The sequence below is a fragment of the Scatophagus argus genome, chromosome 17 (genome assembly GCF_020382885.2).
Source record: "Scatophagus argus isolate fScaArg1 chromosome 17, fScaArg1.pri, whole genome shotgun sequence".
NCBI classification, from domain to species: domain Eukaryota; kingdom Metazoa; phylum Chordata; class Actinopteri; family Scatophagidae; genus Scatophagus; species Scatophagus argus.
In genome coordinates this window covers 7,854,997-7,874,453 of record NC_058509.1, presented here as the reverse complement: position 1 = coordinate 7,874,453, position 19,457 = coordinate 7,854,997, and the positions used below count along the sequence as shown (strand labels likewise).

The 19,457-nt window shown below is 40.3% G+C and overlaps 1 long non-coding RNA gene across 5 annotated transcripts in view; it reads right to left on the bottom strand.

The window, feature by feature from the left end:
• Positions 1-1,137: 1,137 nt before the first annotated feature.
• Positions 1,138-19,457, bottom strand: part of LOC124074655 — a 27,412-nt gene continuing 9,092 nt past the window's right edge. Inside the window, exons 3-5 of one of the 5 annotated variants that reach the window (XR_006845887.1) lie at positions 12,625-12,697; positions 3,094-3,173; positions 1,138-2,872 (exon numbers count right to left, since the gene is read on the bottom strand). This is a non-coding gene — a long non-coding RNA (uncharacterized LOC124074655). The other 4 variants (XR_006845885.1, XR_006845884.1, XR_006845888.1 and 1 more) reach the window with 4 other exon arrangements.

The window sequence follows — 19,457 nt, the reverse complement described above, 5'->3', positions numbered from 1 at the left end:
CTGAAATTATTGTGAAACAATTCAGATGGATCTAATATTGACTGTTACTTAATATCAATTAATTACTGTGTTTTACTTCACTATATGAGCTACCACCTCAACCAAGGACTGACTGTATGACTGTAGCTCAGCACTGCCCCCTATAGACTAATTTGCTAAGAGTAAATAAATATTGGACAGACAAGTAGTCTAAAAACACATTAATTTATGTGATGATGTTCCTGCTGCAATTAAGAATTCAAAACAGTAGTATTAGGAAAGATGGTCTGCTGATTTTTGGAAAAAAATATTATGAATATTTATTAACATATTTTTCTAAATAAAAAAACAAAAAACTATAATGTAGACTTTATGTGAAGAAGAATGTAATATGATGATTTATGGACTATATTTTTCAGTACAAAGTGTCATTTTGAATGACTTAGTCTAGTTGGAAGATTATAAAAAAAACTTGGATTTGCTTAAAGGAGGAAAATCTTCTTATAGCAGGATATTTCTGAGTCAGTTCACTGACTTTGTTATTCTTCTCTACATGTGGCACTGTTTGTTTTACCATTTCAGCAAAAGTCACATATTGATAGCTGAGCTTTAGGTTAAAAAGTCCAAAAATTCACGGCTGACTGCATGTTCAACATGCAAGACCAGTTTATGACCAAGCATTACCAGTTAAATATGTAGTTCATTTTCTGACATGGAGATACTCACAGTACATGTACTTTAAATTTGTACTTAAGTAAAATGCCTTCATTGATTCAACAATGGCAAAAGTGTCAGTATAGATGAGCAGTTTTAGAAAACTAGAATTGGACTACTGCTGCATAAACATGATGCACATCGACTGTACTCTGCACATGACGCATAAATAACACAAATATAAAAAACCTGTTTCACTGTTATAGATCGACGTTATGACTGAGGAAAATGATCAGTTCCTCCTTTAGTCGAGTTTATTCCACATTTTGACATTGTGTCAGCTCCCTCTTGTCTTTCCCGTGCCTCTCCATATTGACACTGGGAGAAAAGACACAGGGAAAAAAGGGCGAGGAAAAAAAAGGCAAATTAGAGAGAGAGAGAGGCGGATTATGTTGCGCGGGGTAGATGGATAAGGGGGTGGAGTATGAGGTAAGGGCAGATTGATGAGGTCAGCATCAATAAGAAGAGGAAGAATGCAGGAGGAGAGAAAGAAATATGCAAATTGTGTTTGTATGTGTGTGAGGAGGGGAGAGACGGAGAGAAGCTGTCAGTTCAAAAGAGGGAGACAGAAAATGACAGACATGGCCGGAGGAAAGGAAAGGAGCGTTTGAGAAAGACGACCCCTGAGAGACTGCACACTGAACCCACTGCCCCGTCTCAGCCCTCCACCTCCTCCCTCCCTGTGTGCTTCGCCATGGTTACCAGACAGGGCTCCCAATGCAGCCAGTTAATGTGTTTTTCAGCGGCAGGAGCGAGCGGGGTACTAATGTGTCTCAGTCTGTCTCCTGCACAATCAATGTCAACTGTCCTGGGATGCACAAACACACGGAGGGCTGGGAGCCAGAGAACACTGAGCCACCCTGGCTGAGTATGAGGGCGAGAGTCTGAAAGAGGAGCATGTGACTGTCTTTTGTTCACCTGAAAACTCTGCCGTTTTGTTCGGTGATGGAAAAAATAAAAGACTTGTGTTATTTTGTAGGAGCCTGATTTCACATATTGATCATTACTACACTGAATGGAAATGTTTATCTCGCCCTCAGTTCCTGACTGTATGAACAGAAATGTATCTCATCTGCCAAAAAATAAAAGCTGATTGTGTTTCTTAAACAAATCCCTTTTTCAGTGTCCCTGTCAGTATGTTTCGGGTTACACAGTAGATAATAAAAAGAACGCAACAAGTTTTCGCCATTGCTTGAATTTTAATGTCACATTTTCAGTCCATAAAAAAAAAAAAACAGAAAAATGTACAGATCATTCATACTTAAAACATATGAAAATTTACAGCTGCAACAACCAGTTAAATTTATCAGTTACATTCGACTGGCAGAAAATTAATGATTTTGAAATTTAGCTCATTTTCTGGTTCCAGCTCCTCTGTTTTGATCATTTGCTTTTCTTTGTGTTATCTGATAACAAATTAAATATATTTGAATTTAAAACATGATTTTTCATGAGTTCTATAGACCAAATGATTAACTGATAAAATGAGCAAATGAGTTTTTTTTAGTTGCAGCCCTATGAAAACTGTTTTCTTACCAACATATTTCCTTCAACATCTAACAACAATAAACATTTTGAGTTTCTGTGAGGATCTTTTAAGTTTATACAAATGAATAAGCATCACGGTGTCGACACACGCTGACACTCTTCTTATAAATGTAACCAGTGTTTCTTTACTGCAGGTCTTTCAGTGATGCCAGATTTAAAAATCCCATGTGAATCATATATCGGGGTCACGAACCTTGGCTGTCTTTTTATTGAACCGTGTAAGTGTTCAGCACACAAAGCTGGCCAAAAGGTACTGCCCCCTCTGGAGAAGCTTGTTGTTTCATTTTGGCTTTCCATGACGTCTGGAAAGTTTGGGGAATTCTCTCCAGATGAGTTCATGCCGTTGAAATCATCTTATTCTACAGCTCCTAAGCAGATTTACTTTCATTCATGATGCATTTAGACATCTGTGCTAATCTCATGATTTTAAAGTATGTGATTTGTGGTCTGGCAACCTGATGAGTTTTCCTCTCAGTCTAATGACAGGAAAATGTTGTGGCCTTCAGATGGAGCTGCATGCAACTTTGTTCCCAAGGACCTCACCTGTGACCTTTCATATCATCACAGGTTAAGGGTCTCAGGGACAATGAAGCACACCGACTGCTGGTCTGAAGAGGCAGCAGCTGACGGTCTGCTGGTCGACCAGATTCGTCCACAGGAAAGATCCAAAAAATATCAATAAAAATTTCTGTGACGTATGTTAGTTAAGTGAGTATGCTGATAAATATATTATATTATTTTGTTATTTACGATCAGTTAACTTTTGATGTTAAACCTACTCACAGACACACAGCATCTTACGACAAAAGCAGACTCTAAAATAACAGACTGTACGTCACATCGGATGGTTACCGTTTTTTATCGACGCCAATGCAGTCCAACATGAAATGCTTCGTCTTGACTCGTCTGCACAAAATTGAACGGATCGCATCCTGCAGAAAGAAGGAAATATTTAGTTGGAGCACATTGTTCAGCATAAAAATATCAATTTTACTCGCCGTATTTATCCTTGCGTTTCATTTTCTGGGCCCTTTCCTCCTCCTAGCCAGCGCCTGTTTGTCAGTGCAGGTCTGTGCAGTGAGATGTTCAAACAAAATGCCCCCTGCTGGCAGACAGACAGACAAAGCATCTGAAGACAGACCCACATACGCAGAGGAAAATCCTCGCAATTTATCTATAAATCAGGGTTTGCATATGGGATGAACATACGGCCGCCCGGCCTGTACGAGCATTAAGCTGCAACAGAGCGGTCATACAGTTCATGTACACACAGACGCTCGACTCTTGTGCACACGCATGAAAACAGCCACAGACAGCTGTGCCTGGAGCCGCAGACAACACTGTCGTCTTATATTTCCTACAGGCCTTGTGATCTCACAGGATTATGCAATCACTCCCCCATGACAAAGATGCTCAGCCTTGAGGGAGTTACACTGATTTAGTCTTCCCCAGACAAAATAAATGTCATACCAGCCTGACACTGCAGATGCCACATGAAGAATATAAGCCAGGGTCCAAACAACTGGTACACAGCTGAAGAGCTCCATTTGCATCACATGTAATTCTGTGCAGACTGCAGCTTAATCATCTGCGAACAATCCAGAACACGTCCCCCAAAATTACAAAATCTGTCTGTGGTCAGGTGCACACACAAGCAGACAAACATGCGCCTCCACAAAGACACACAGAAACATGAAGCCTTTTGCTGCTAGTGTGAGAAATTAGACTGCCTCTCTCTGTTTCCTCTTTGTCTCTGTGCTTTGAGATATTTTCCTCTGTCCCAGTTTTATGAGCTCCTCTGCTGCTCTCAAATAGCACGAGAGACAAAGACCGGAGGGTGAAAACAAGAAGCAAGAGGCAGGATGAAGAGAAATTTTCTTGTGTTAAAAAAAAAAAAAAAATCACCTATGTCAAAAAGAATCAACATGAAGGTGGACACAAATGAAGGGAAGATGGCGGGCGGACGTGGTCAGTTGAATCGCTTGTCTCGATTTGCTAGTCGGCCGGTTTAAGTCATTCTGAACTCACCATTTGCCTTTGCCTGGTGTTCCTTACATGAACACATGCAAACATTTGTATGTCCGCTTGCACATGCATACAACAAGTGCATGTACATGAAACAGGTATGCGCGCACGCACACACGCACACACACACACACACATAACCCAACGCATACTTTTGATGAGTTATTGATCCGTTTTCGCCTTCAGAGAGAGAGAAAAAAGCGACAATTAATCCAGTGGTAAAGAAAATAACGCTTGATAAAACCTATCCTGCCCCATCTTCACAGTCTTCCTTTTCTCTGAGAGCCGTATACGGCGGCGAACAGAAAAGCTATTCCCCTCTCGCTACCCCTTCCATCTCTCGCTCTGCTCTTTTTGTCTCTCCTCTTCTTCTATCCCTCTCTCAGCCGCTGTCCCTGGCTCTGTTTTGTGCCTGTTTCCCTCTGCCAAGTCACATCACTAATTCTCCAGGCGATTAGAGTCCGAGCAGGCAATGTCTATGAGGCAGGTACGCAGCGCACACACTCAGTAAAACAGACAGATTGCATTGATTCCATTATCTGGTGCTGTACCAACACCCCCACTTCCCCCAACCCCCAACAACCACCAACAGCGCCTCCATCTATGACCCTCTCCTTTCATAAATCTGTGTCACCTACATAGATCACACACAAACACATGCGCGCGCACACAAACACACACACTCAGACACTTATGCAAGCATGCAGCATCTCCAGCTATCGCTCTTTCTTCTTCTCTTGCATGAACACTCTCTAGCACCCTGTCCCCGCCTCCCCCAGCTCGGTCTCAGCCGTTCCCCTCATTTCCATCCCTCCCTCTCTCCCCCCCGTCTCTCTCCCACTCTAACCCCATACATTTTTTCCATGCATGACGTCCCGTCTTGCCCATCTTGCAGTCTACGTTCACGCGATGCCGTGTCTCTGTATGGGTGTCTGTTACTCTGTGTTTGTTCGTGTGTGTGTTTGAACTTGAGCTGCTATGTTCGCGCATCTGGAGGAGAGAGAGTCAACGTGTTCGGAGGGAGGTGCAATATGAGTGAGGTGGATGCGTGCATGTCCTTGTGCACCATTATGCACACATGTATCTGTGTGTGTGTGTGTGTGTGTGTGTGTGGAAAGGAGGGAATGGGGGGGGGGATCTCGCAGACGGAGGCTGTGGATTTTACACAGCATGAGGATCAAAGCCACAGCATGCCCAAAGGTGATTAACCTCCCAGCCGTTCTGACCACAGCACTGCTGCTCTTCTTCCATATTTCATTAATACAACAGTCTGCTATCTGCACAATTCATCGCTTTTGCACACACACTCCAAATATCACCTATCATATGATGAGCGATAAGTGAGACATCAGAAATTGTGAAATCCCACAGCTGAACTTTTGTATCTTTCACAGAAAAACACTGCAAAATAAAATGAATATAATATGAGAATTAAACATAAACAAAACAAAAAGACACATAGACATATAATTGAATAATTGATCAAGTTAAAAGGAATTAATGAGAAAATAAATCCATTAATAAGAAAAAACATGAATATATATGAAATGTCAGCCTTAAATATAAAACAAATGCAGGAACCGGCTGGGTTTGTAAAATAGCGAGTGGCAGGCGGCTCTATTGTGACGGCTGTATTTCCTCTTGAGTTGGAACATGACGGGGAGTCGTTTCTTTGTGTGCGTACAGAAAAGAGCAATGCTCGGCAGAGATTGCTGATATATGCTCTTTTTTCCCCTCCTCGCTGGAGCACTGCAACGCAATGCGGATACTGAGTGTCTGAGCCACTAGCCAGACACACTGGGGGACAGAGGAGGGTGGTGGTGGTGGTGGGGGTGGGGGCGCAGAGAGGAGAAGGAGGAAAAGGAGGCGGAGGCGGTAAGCAAGTTCACATACAGCCCTGTGCTTCAGGACACACTGACACTAACGTACAAGCACACTGTCATTATCTACCATGACTACAAGAGAGCAGCGAGTGTGTGCAGTCTGTCACGAGAGCTGAAGGAACGCACGAGGAGGACTGCTTTCAAAATTAAAGAAAAACCAGAAACGTAAAACGTGCGTGATCATATAAAAATTCAACATCCTGTAAAATACTACAGTGCAAATATTATCATACTGTTTAAATTATGGTGGGTGGATCCAAACGTTATCTACAGTATGAGTAAATGTCAGTACAGTTAAAGTATTTTTAAAGATTATTTTTAGGGCTTTTTGCCTTTATTTGAACAACGAGCAGACAGGAAAAGGCGGGGATGACATGCAGCGGGGCTGGAATCGAGCCCAGGCTGCTGTAGTATGGACTCAGCCTTGGTACGTGGTGCACGTTACTGTGACCTCATTGAAAGTATTTAAAATACGCCTTCTTATTCCCCGTTTTCCTGGTTTTAACAGTCCCAATAACATTCCAGTGTGATGCTGTTTGTTTTGGTGCATGGCATGCTAAGAAAGCACTGAAACAAACAGCTATTGATAGTTGGCTCTATACTCCATTAGACTGCACCAAATAACAAATCAAAGAGCACTGCAGAGCAAGGTGGGTATATTGATGTCTGGATTAGCTGGATCTCAACAGCAAAACCTGATTAGTTTTACAGATGTACTAGATTTAAAGTCTGTGCTTGTTTTTATTTTCCATGTCATTGTAATTACGGGCATGACAGAATTTTTTGAAAGCAAAATGTTGAAATGTTTTTAATTTGGATGTGATTTCTATGGCTGTGACTGCCAGTGTGTATCTTTGGGCCATCACTGCAAAAGACATTCACCAGTACTTAAGTAAAACATATCTCGATAATGTGAGGTAAAAAAAAATAAAATAAATAAAAGAATAAAAAAATTCAAAAGTACAAGACACATACAAAAAATAGAATATAGGCTATTACATCTACACAAAATTAGGACCCTTGACTTGTACAACTTAACTACAGTCCTATCCTATCTTTTACCTTACTCTGTCTGTTTAATATGAAGTATACTGGTAAAATAGTGGTACTGATCTTTCTGTCCTATTTCAGGTCAGTCTTCGTACTTACCACTTCATGGGACATGAAGGGTGATGAAATTCCTGTGAAGTCTGGGTGACACCGCAGGGAAAGCTAGAAGGTTGTACAGTTATCTCCAGGCTGTTTATTATGCGAAACCATACAACCAACTACCTCACACTGCAGAGCACCAGAGCAGGGTCAGCGCTGGAGTCTCTTCTTCTTTTCTTCTTCTTCTTCTTCTTCTCCCATGCAATCTTCTTCTCAGTTACTTCTGTCTGTATTTTGTCAGTTTCTGTCATGCCTCTCCCTTCTGTCTTATTTTATTCGTAATCTCCTATAATTTATGAGAAAGCTGTGCCGTGTAGAGGAAGACAATTGTCATGTTTTTACAATATTTTCTGAGAACTTGTAAATTCTTCTCTTCATCACATGAATTGTCTATTTCTACAAGAACTCAAATAACAAAATAAAAGAAGCCAAACAACAATCTGTGGCTACAAGATTAAAGTTTAATATTACTGTAGGAATTGCAAGGAATAAAAGCTAAGACTCCCTATTCAGACGCTCTGCATTTTTGTGGACTTGTCTCCCTCTTGTGGGTAGACGCAGTACACAGACCAACACCCCCTCACCCCCCCCAACAGAGGCCAAGGCAGATATTCGCTGCCTCTGAATACAAAGACAAGCACTTAACCTGCGGTTGCTCACTGTAGGCGTCTGCCTGACCTACTTCTGCAAGTGGAGCTGGCGGAGTCTTCCTCATCCTCAAAGACTCAATTCAGCACTACTGAGCACACTTCATTGTCATTCAGAGGTTAAAGTCGAATACTCCTCTTCTGTTTTCATTTTACTGAACCGATACTTATATTCCAGCACTGCCACGGTGTCTGAAGTAGGCTGATATCAGATATCACATCTTTAGCTGGTTGAAGTAGCAACATTTCTCCATGCTGGGTGGATTTTTACTTGTCTATGGTAGTAAATTGTTTGACCACTAATATTCTTCGATTGATTACGGGCATCAAAAAAGTTGTTGTTGGACAAACTTAAAAACAGCTTAAATATGCCTTTGCAAAACCATCTCTGAATAAAAAAAAAACTCCTGTGAAATGTTTCTGTTTCCCACTGCTTTTTAATAAATTAAATTTGGGACTGTTCATTTGTATCTGTAAATGCACTGTAACTGTAACGTCATAATTTAGGACTCAGATTCTGCTGAATCTCTATCCGTTCTATCATATTTATATGTATGTCTATACAGCCTTGTGTTTCTTTAACAACTTGTCTCTAAGACATTTTATAACTTATGTAAAAACACTTTAAATTGCCTGGTGCCCTGTGCTTGTAAATCACTTTTGTAAAATGAACTCCTGGTTCCTTCGAAGCTCTGTGACACCTTAACTCCAAACCATTCTCGCACGTTATCTCCCTTTCTTTCTCTCTCCACTACGACAATGACATAAAGGTAAAATATACTTTAAAAAGCTGTGTTTTTGCATAAAAAGGCAAAACTGACCTTCCGGGGATGGATTATCATCAAGTGTTACCTAACAGAACAGCGGCCATAGTGAGCAACACACCACTGCCCTCAGGTCTTAATATTAACAAGGGCAAACAGAAGCACCCTACAGAGTTCAGCAGTGCTGCAGAGAGTGTCGCCTGTAGAAATTACCATACCATACCAGATATGAATGAATGTGACTGATTTGGACTGTAAATAAAGTTAAATGCAGTATTTTGTCTGGTTTATGACCAGATAATGTTTTGTTAATGTGTTGATTTACCTTTCCCTTCTTCAGGATCTCAGGAATGGTGTCAGACATCTTGACACATTAAAAATAATGAACTGATTTGCACTGTTTAATTCAGGGTAATGCAGAAACAGTTTTCAGTGTAACAAATAGGATCTAATGGGTGAGTAATTGGATGACAATTGGGAGTAACAGCACTATCCAGTCAGTCTCTCTCATACTCTACAAATAATGGGGCACGCCTACACATTCGACATCTAGCTGAGGTGATCTCAAGCAAAAGCAGCAAATTGGCTGTTGTTAGCAGTCAGTGGCTGCGTTTTGACACTACTCCTGTGTGCCTCAAGGACTCATTGATTACTTGATAGCTGCTGCGCAGCTCAGTTGCTAGGCCTCCTATTCAGCTTGGTCAATGCACCAAAAATACAACCTTGAAGTCTTGCATGACTGGGGCCTCTCTGACAAAGCTGGGTTCAAACACAAAAGTAGTATGTCTCCAAAGCCTTACAAAGTGGCTCACTTCATTGCCTGCCGGGACCATAACTGCATATTAACAAGCACTGTATAGCACAGGTAAACGTCTATAAGATGATGAATGGCTGTGTCGGGTTACACTACATTACAGGGACAGATCATTTGCAATCACTCTCAACTTGTAATTGTGCTACATACTCAACATTTAACTATTAACTTCAAAAGGTACAGCGGCACCATATGCTTAATAGAGACATATTTTTGTTTAATTGGCCAGCTTCCAAATGCAAACCCATTCACTTTGCCTCTCTTCATTGCCCTCTGCGTTGCTAAGCCCACCCTCTGCCTACCCTTCATTTTCTTTCTTTGGCTGTCCTCTTGCCTCTCTACGTGCCTCTTATTTGTCCTTCATCACTGAACATTTCAGAACTCAAAATCTTCAACAACTTTTTTTTACTCAGACAATCTCTCTGTTCATACCAACTAAGTCTCTCCTCTTGATCCCCTTGATTCTGCTCCTCCCCTTTTTAAACCTCTCTCACCATCTCATTCGCAGTCAGATCACGCATGAATGCGGCATGGTTGTGCCAATGCCAGCTCTTTGCCAGTCTGCCTGGGTGCGTTTGTGTGCCAATGTGAGTCTGGTGGGAAGCCCCTGCACTGGAGGCCAGGGTGGCTTATAAGCCCGAACCCCGGCTGGTGTTGGGTCAGGTGAAGCTTTGTGGGGATTACAGCTCAGCCTCTTGAGAGAGCAAAAACAAATTAATCATGTTGAGCCAAAGTATATTGTATATCTAGGTATGCCTAAAATCACCAAAATATTGGATTGCATTAAGATATTTATGCAGCGACCTCATACGACGACCTCATATGTCAACACTGTATTAGCGTCCAAAGTTTCTGGCAATATAAAAAGTTTGGCTCAGTAGTATCACTGCTGAGCTAACTAGGCTGAAACCAAGACAGCCACGAGAAGAAGCATTCGCATCAGAATACTGAGAAAAGATTTGATGCTATGAAAACTAAATATTTGCGTTTTTATGATGTCAGCCAAAAATGTTAACAAAGTAAATTATAAGTGGCTAATGTCCCTAGAAAAGCTAACTACAGCCAGGTTTTACATCATGCTTGTAAAAGTGTTTATATAAACCTCTCAGGTAACATATAAACCTCTTAAATTTATCAGTAATTCAGTTTGCTAATTTAATCTAAATTATCATTTTCACATCCAACAATGTCTCTGGGTATATGGATTATCACGCACATGATCATCATGTGTTAATCTTGGCTAACCACAACTGAGACAATACGGAGGAATAACATATTATTTATTAGGCATTACTGCTAAAACTCTCATTTTGAGGAAAAACTGGTTTACATGAAAAACTGGCATATGAGCCAGACTACAAAATATCTTCAAATGTTCAGTTTCTCTGCCTCTTTGATAAGAGTGTTCAAGATTTAATCTGCTGAACAGACAGTTAATTTCTTTGCTGAAAAAGAACAGAATTGTTGTTTAAATTTGTTTACAATTTATATTTACAATTTGACAAAAGCATTACAGATTAATATCCTGGACAGCTAGTACCGAAATTAATAATTGTCAAATCCATCAAATGGCACAGACTTCATTGTATTGTACATGAAAATCAGGTACATCTTTTCTGTACAAAAATTCACAGGGTCTGTTGTCAAAGATAAAACCAAGATTTCAGGCGACCACCACACATCGTCTTTGAGAAGTGACACACACAGACTGTGGCAACATCCAAGAAAATGTAGGGGCACGGGGGACGAAAATCTGCCCAGTGACAGCAAATGCACTGTTATCTGCAGCTAAGCTTTGTCTGCCAAGTTCCAGCTCAACAGGAATGCAGGCCTCAGATGGATTATTGTTTCTTCATTTCTTAATTAAAAGTCCAAAATGAAATCAAGGTGAAACAAACGTACGCTAGGATGAGTCACAACGTGATGAGGAAAAAAAATGATATATGTATAAACACACAAATAGATCAGAGTGTGATTATTACTTAGTGTGTTTATAACAAAGAGGTCATTTAGAGACTGGGAAAGATGCTGGATAATTTTTCTCCCCTTGTCCACCTGTAAAACCAGATCTGACCCTGTGCAGCACGGACTTGGACCTGAGATCCCCGTCCCCATATTAATGCACCTCTTCAGTCGGATGGCAGCTTGGTGCAGGGCCAGGATAAGTATCTGCGACTCACAAACCATAAATTATTAGCTCTCTCAAGATAGGATGAAACTCTGTAGTGCAATTTATACCGAACCCCCCTTTCTTGCCTTCCTCGTACCATATTTACAAAGGCAGAAAAACGTTACCATGGGAACACACTACCAGGCAACCTCAGTGGCTTGGCATGATGCCCAATGGTTGCTAGGGCACTGTTGTCAATGGCTATTGGGTAGTGTTGGCCAGTATGTGTGTGTATGTGAGCGCAGGTCGTACATGTGTGTGGAGAGGAGAAAGCATGTGTGTATGTTTGAGCATGTGTGTTCACAGATATGCACAAAGCACACAGCACATATAAGCTTAAAAAATATAAACAATTTAACGTTCTTATTCTACAATGAGGGCTTTTATGCATACAATATGTACCATTTTGAAATGGTTTTCTTTTTGCTGGTTTGACTCTGTGGGTGATGAATGATGGGAGGCAGCTTTTGTCAGTTAATATACTCTAATGTTTTTCTTGGTAGAGTGTGTATTCATCAGAGAGAAAGAAGAAAAAAGAGCAAGCATAATCATGCAAGCAGTTATGTGAGGTCCCATATGCAATTATGTTGAATAACATACGTATATTTAGCCTTCTTTCAATAGGTTTTGATTGTGTGATAGTTGTTTATGGTGCTGACAATATAACAATTTTGAGGACAAATTTTAGTTTTAAAATTGAGAGTGAAACCCCTCCCCAAAAAAAACAAACAATCAAACAAACAAACAAAAAAACAGAGAAAGAGAAGGTCAGAGACCTGGAAATGTTAAATGTCCTTCTGTATACTTGGAGCTGACATTCTCCATCACTGCCTCTGGATTCTCAAGCTGTTTGCTCTCTCTTTCATTTCAGTGGGATTCAAAGAGTCTTTGTTGGTATAAATGGGAAGAAACATGTTGCCAAGGCATTTACCTCACAACCGGGATCTGTGTTTTCCCATGGCTCTCTTGTCACTGGGGAGCCTCTATGGTTGACCACAGCATTCCTGAAATCAGCAGAGCATCATGCAGATTATTAGCATACCACAGGATAGGAAGGGGGGGGGGGTCATTGATAAACACACTGGGCTATGAAGTTGAAATAAGTAAACAAATAAAGACAGCCACCTAGACACAACCTTATCTCAATTGTTTTCCAGGCCACACAGTCTCATAGTGCCGTTTTCAGCAAAACAGACTCAATCATGAAAGAATACTATGAGATAATTAAATCATAATGGACCAATTCCTGATTAGACATGAAGCACTCAGCAGAACAAAGAACTGAATAGAAATGCAAGCATTTATGATGGAGGAAGCATCAAACATTGTGCGCAGAGTATGAAATGGATTAACAAAGTGGGAGATAATGGTGAGAATGAATACTGTGCCATCAACAAAGCATGAATGAGAGGGTGGTACAAAAATACATGTACAGCGGAGATGGTTAAAGTCAATGCTGATGAATAATACATTAATAACGCTGAAAAATACAATTTGACATCATAAATTAAACAGCAGTGAGCCAAACAAATGCAATAATTATGACATTGCAACACAATGAAAGACAACAGAGATGGAGATGTGCGGCTTTTGTGTTGGTGTGTGCTCATTAATTCCCACGTGTGTACATATATGGAGCTGTGCGTTCCTATCTGCATGCACTTAGGGAAAGCAAGTATTGCCTGTGGTGCATCTTATCTAATATTACAGAGAGGAAACACAGCCTCTCCCCCTTGCCTCGTTTCTCCTCGGCCCTTTGAACTTAAACCGCTGCTGGAGATGCAGTCTGACTGAGCACAGCATGTCCTGAAAGGAGGTCAGAGGGCAGGAAAAACAGTCTGGTGTCATGGCAACTTGATGCCACCAACCAAAAATTTTGGAGTAGCTGGTGGGGCTGCTGGAAAGGTTCGTGAACCTGTCACAACCTACTGGAGACAAAGTGATTGTGAAAGAATTAAGGATTTCCATTAAAGCTAAAGCCTGACGATTTTATTCTACTGGGTTGTAGAGCTCCAGCTCTTTACATGGAGCCAATACAATAGGGCCACGCAGGATGGGCGGTCAGGAAGTATTGCGAGAGAGACTGAGGCTGCATTGAGATCCATTTTGAGTGAAAAAACACAGGATCATCCGGCAAAAAGTTGAACTTAGTCAAACACACAAGCCACAATGTGATGTCATCCAGAAAAACGCTGCATTGGCCAATCACATACATGCAAGTGCACCTTTCTAGTAGATTCCGTTATGAAAATTCATAATTTTTCCTCTTTACCTCATGATCACTGTGACAAAAGATAAAATTATTGCACCATTGAGCATTTGTCAGCATTTGAGTGTCTCATTTTATCATAAACCGGTTAGACATCTGATAAACTCTCAAAAACCACTGAACTGCTTTAAGGCAGGGCTTTTTTTTTGTCTAAACGTGCTAACGCTTTATTGATTTCTGGTTTTATATCGGGTTTGTTGGGGATAAGAAAAATATTCTGTATATTAGAGACATGTTCATATATTAACTTTTAATTCAGCATAATTGTGATTTTTTTAGGTTCGCACTATAGGATTTTAAAAGAGTATATCCTATTCATACATTCTAATATATTCCTTTTCGGAAAATAATCAATGAATGTGGTGTATGTTTAGACTTGATTGACTTCATTTGATAAATTATTTCCGAAGACCATGAAGGGTTTTCAAGAAATACACAATTACTGCCACAAATGACACCTCTGATCACAAAGGTCTCCGAACAATTGCTACCAGACTCCATTCCTCTCATTTGATGTAGTAATGACTCTGAATATGATACGACAAACCTGACAAATGAACTGCAGCTGTAATTGTGTCGTATCAGCCACACACTGTCTGTGTTTTCATCTCACTCCTGAGGTGTTGGATCAATATGGAATCCAGGTTCCTTTGTATGTCATTAGCTCTGATGCTTGAGCTGAGACCTCTTCAAACCTTCATATTTTGAGTCTCTGAAATCTCTCAGATGAAGAGCGTGTGACTGCAGGTGTGCTTGTCTGCAACGTGTGTGTGTGCGTGCACATATCAACCTTGAAATCAGTTTATGCGTAACAGGTTTGTAAATGAGCGCTTTTAGCCTTCTTTTGTTGCGTATATGTGTGAGGCTTGTACGAGATGTGCATGCACTTGCTGCATCTGGTTGGGTGCGTGCATGAGGCTTCTGTGCACATGGTGTGTGTCCTTGTGTTTGTTCAATGCGGCAGAGGGTGGAGTGGCAGATCAATAGGAAACAAATGAATTCAGATCAATATTAAGCCAGAGAGTGAAGGAGAGAGGAGGAGAGACTGAAAGCGAGTGAGTGGGGTGATACACCACAGAGGAGGAAGATGAGGAGGAGGAGGAGGAGGAGGAGGAGGAGGATTGGTGGTGAGTTGGAGAGGTGATATGTTAGCAGCAGCACGGCGACTAACTGTACACTTGGGAAAGACCACTCATTTCTACAGCCTAAACCTCCACCCTTTGAGGTCACTGATGGTTAGAATGGATGGTTACACGAGGTAAAGAAAAAGCAGACATGAGAGCAGTGGTGCACTGGAGACAAGCCTGCCTCTCCTACATCTCTGGTGTTGTTTTCCATTATGGGACGGTGGTAGCAAAATGACTGCACGATGCTTCTTCTTCTTCATATCTCTGTTTTTCATCTCCTTAAAACCCTGTATGTAGTTATGTATTTGTACTCTTTATTATACTTTTGAAAAGGTGCTGAAAATGATACCTGAATAACAATAATTATTTTGATCCACTCTTGTAATATTTTTCTGTAATACTAATGTAGCCGGCAAAAATCAACCATCATCATTTTTCTAGAACACTTTTTTTGTTTGTTGTTGTTTTTTTTTTGTTAGAGAATAATCTGTTCAGGATAAACAGCAGCTGTAGTCGCTGTCACCCTTTTACTTCAAATCCACGCCTAAATAACACATTTCCTTGTCACCAAGCATGCGAAGATTAAAAATCTCTGGCTAGAAAGGACTTAATTCTGACCTTTCAACTTAAACTCCCAGATGGAGCTTGACATTTACAGCCAAACCTGTGAGGATCTAACATGTTCAGACTGAGAGAAGGCTAGACTTCTTGTGTCAAACTTCTCATTGCTTTACTCCAAGATTTGAAAAGTTAGCAGGGCTACAGGTAACAGCTATTTTCATTGTTGATTAATCTGTTGATTATTTCATCCAATAATTTTGTGTTCTTTCAAGGTGGTATCTTCAAAATCAAGGATATTCAGTTTCTAATTATAGAAAACAGATTAAAACCGAAAATCTTCACATCCGCGAAGCTTGAAACGGAGAATCTGGAGATGATTAACCGATTATCACAGTTGCAAAGAGTCACATTAAATCGACTTAGTGATTAATCAGCTTACTTCCCTCTACATGTTAGGTTTTAGTCTGATTTGCACTCATAAGAAACTCTAACAATTGGGTTTGGATTTGGAAAATATTTCTAGTCAAAAATTCCAGATTGAAGCTGTACTCCTGCCTAATAGTACATGTAAGGTCCTCTGGTGAAATCTGATACATCGGCCGACTATATTTGTCTACACTGTGATGGAAAAATCACTTGATCATTATATTCCATACTAGTGAGAATATTATTTTGAGCTGAGCAATACAGAGTTCTTGATGAATTACAACACTATCAATGTCTCTTGAACTTTGAGCTTATGAGTGTTCTTAAATATTTGTGGTATTCATAACAATAACATACTGTATAGTCTGTCATTCATTATCTCAGTTTCATTTATCAACATCTATTTATTAATGGGTATATATCATACCAGAGCAGTGATTTCTGCCTACGCTGAAAAAATATTTGAGATTCTTTTGCTTCGGAGTATCGCCTTGAAACCGCAAACAGGACTGCTCGGCTTTGAGTATCTGTTCATCTCTCGGCAGTGAGATCAAAGAAGCAAGAGCCATTTGGGAGTCGGAATTGAATGAGACTTTGAAGTGATGGTGGCGAAAACAAACACGGTGAGTGCTTGTCAACGGGCACTCTCCACTCCCAGCTCAAGGTTCCTCAGCTCTTGATATGGATTTCAATGATAAATGCCTCCGTTTGCTTTGAGTGCAGTTATCTCTGGTGCTTTAGATAAAATATTATATGCTGTAAGCAATGCTGTGTAATTGTTTAAGAGTATATCTATATCAAAGGATACCACAGAATTCAAAATTTGACCTTGAAAGAGACACTGGAGACACTGAATACAATCTGACAGTTATTATCATGTGCACACTGCATATATTTGGAGAGAATCAGGTTAAATTTAACATGACATCCATTTTCATTTTACCTTGTACACTATGATATGATATTTTATTTTTCAGCTTTTATTTCATTGTTTGCAGTATAACTGATGGAGAGCCTTGTATGCACAGGACAACTTTATTATTATGATTATTATTATTATTATTATTATTATTATTGTGGAAGGATGGCTGAATGTCCTGAAAGAGCCCGACAGTATTGACACTGCAACACTGAAAGCATTTTACTTTATTCATATTGTGACTATGCTCTCCAGTCATTAAAAATGGATGAAAGTTGACATATGATGCACTTCTCATCACTACAATCATTAGGACTTTAACTGGCATTATTAAACAATGGCCTGTAACCAACAATTTTCATCATCAATTAGCCATTTGGTCTCTAAAATGTCCGGAATGAGTGAACAATGCCAATTACAGCTTCCCAGAGCGCAAGATGATATGTTCCAATAGCTTGTTTGTCTGAACAATGGTCCAAAATCCTTAATTATTCAATTTACTGCCATAGTAGACAAAGAAAATGCCCAAATAATCATATTTAAATCACTTCAACAATCAAGGGATTATCAGTGTTTTTGCTGATTGACTGGTTGTTTGAGTTCGACATTAAACATTAGCATTTACCTTGTTACCTTCTATAGCCACGTAATCCGGACTTTGGCTGTAGCAAGGACTGTATCAGACTGTGTAAATTTTTCTCACTTCATATGCATCAAAGCAACAATTCCTGTACCCGCCAGGTTTCAGATCATCCTTCATATTATCTATTCTCTGCACTACATAATTGCTACTATTGCATCATATGAATCATCATAAATTGCATATCTTGTGGCACCCTATAGACCCAATGGAGCAAAGGACGGACTGCATGCAGATGACAACAGCTGGCTTCTGAGTCAATCTATCAGACTTGCATGGAGAATAATGTTTGTAGCAGCAAGCTCAGCAGTCCTTCAGCTACATTACTGTCAGTCATTTCACCCTTGTTGAACTCACACTACCATTTTCACCTTTGGCAATTTCCCACCGTGAGTAAAGCTGAGAAACGGTGACCATGGACACGAAAGAGACAGGAGAGAGAGCGAGAGTTAGACACTGCAGATAAAATTTGAAATGTATTTGTGTGTTATCCGGGAAAGAAATTAGAGAGAGTAAAATAAATACAAACATCATACGCAGGACTGCACCTGACGTTTATTTTGATGGTTGACTACTCTTATTATTATGCTCAGTCACTTCAGTATTTGGTCTGTAAAGTGTCAGAAAATAATTGAAAAATGCCCATCACAACCTCAAGACAATATCTTCAGATGGCTTTGTGTAACGCTAAAGAGGTTCCACCAGCAGTGATCTCAAAAATAGAAAAACTGAAATTGCTTGTATTTAATGGAACCAGCAAATGTTTGGCCTTTTGCCTAGATAAAACATTGACTGATTATTAAAACTGTTTATTACTTTCTGACTTACGTTTGCTTTGTGTTCTAACTTAAGTGATGAAAGAAGCAAAACTGACAGAGATGAGTACAGACAGACAGACAGACAGTGAGAGATACCTCAGGCAGTGATGTAGAACATCAACTCCAACCAGACAGTCTGCTTAAAAAAAAAAAAAAGCATGGGGAGAAGAACATCGCCATTTCTCTCAGCTATTCTTCCTCTGACAGCATCCCCCTCTCCCTTTCTCTCTCTCTCCCTCTCTCTCTCTCTCTCTCTCTGTCCCCCTGAGCTGTGTTCTGTGTGTTCCATCCCCGTCTCTCTCCATCTCCCTGTCTCTAATATGCTTTGGCGTGTGTTACCCACGGGTGCCTGCGCGCTGCTGCCGCCATCCTAAAGCCGGGTCAAGGGGGCATCTGAAGCGGCGCGATGCTGTCTGTGACATCATCAGTCACTGCTATTACTCACGTCTCACCTCCCCTCACTGTCTGAAACTGCCAGGGCTTTAGGTGCTTGGTGGAGGACAGGGCAAACACATACAGACACACGCAAACACGCATGCAAATTCTCTCTCTCTCTCTCATACACACACACACACACACGTTGTCAGAGCTAAATAAAATGAAGAGCTTTATCCCAAAATCATGCAAATCCAGTTTGGAGATTTGCTTTGCCTAAAATAGTTCAGGCTCACGGATAGTTGAGATTGGAATGATTTTTGTGTGAAATGCGCAAATATTAATTTTCCATTACAAGCAATCACTGTGCCATAGTGGGTGTCAAAATCTTTAATATCTTTTGTGGAATTTAACGCAACTGAATAGTTACTATGATCTGCCGTCACTCGAAGTTAAGTCATTATATTTAGGGCTGCCACTTTCAATTTTCTTCATTGTCAATTAAACTGCCGATTATTTTAACAGTTAATCAAATAATCGTTTTGTCTGTAGAATGTCAAAATAAGGGTGACAAAATTCCCATCAACATTTCTTCAAACTGAAGCCCAAAGACTCTTAATCTACTATCC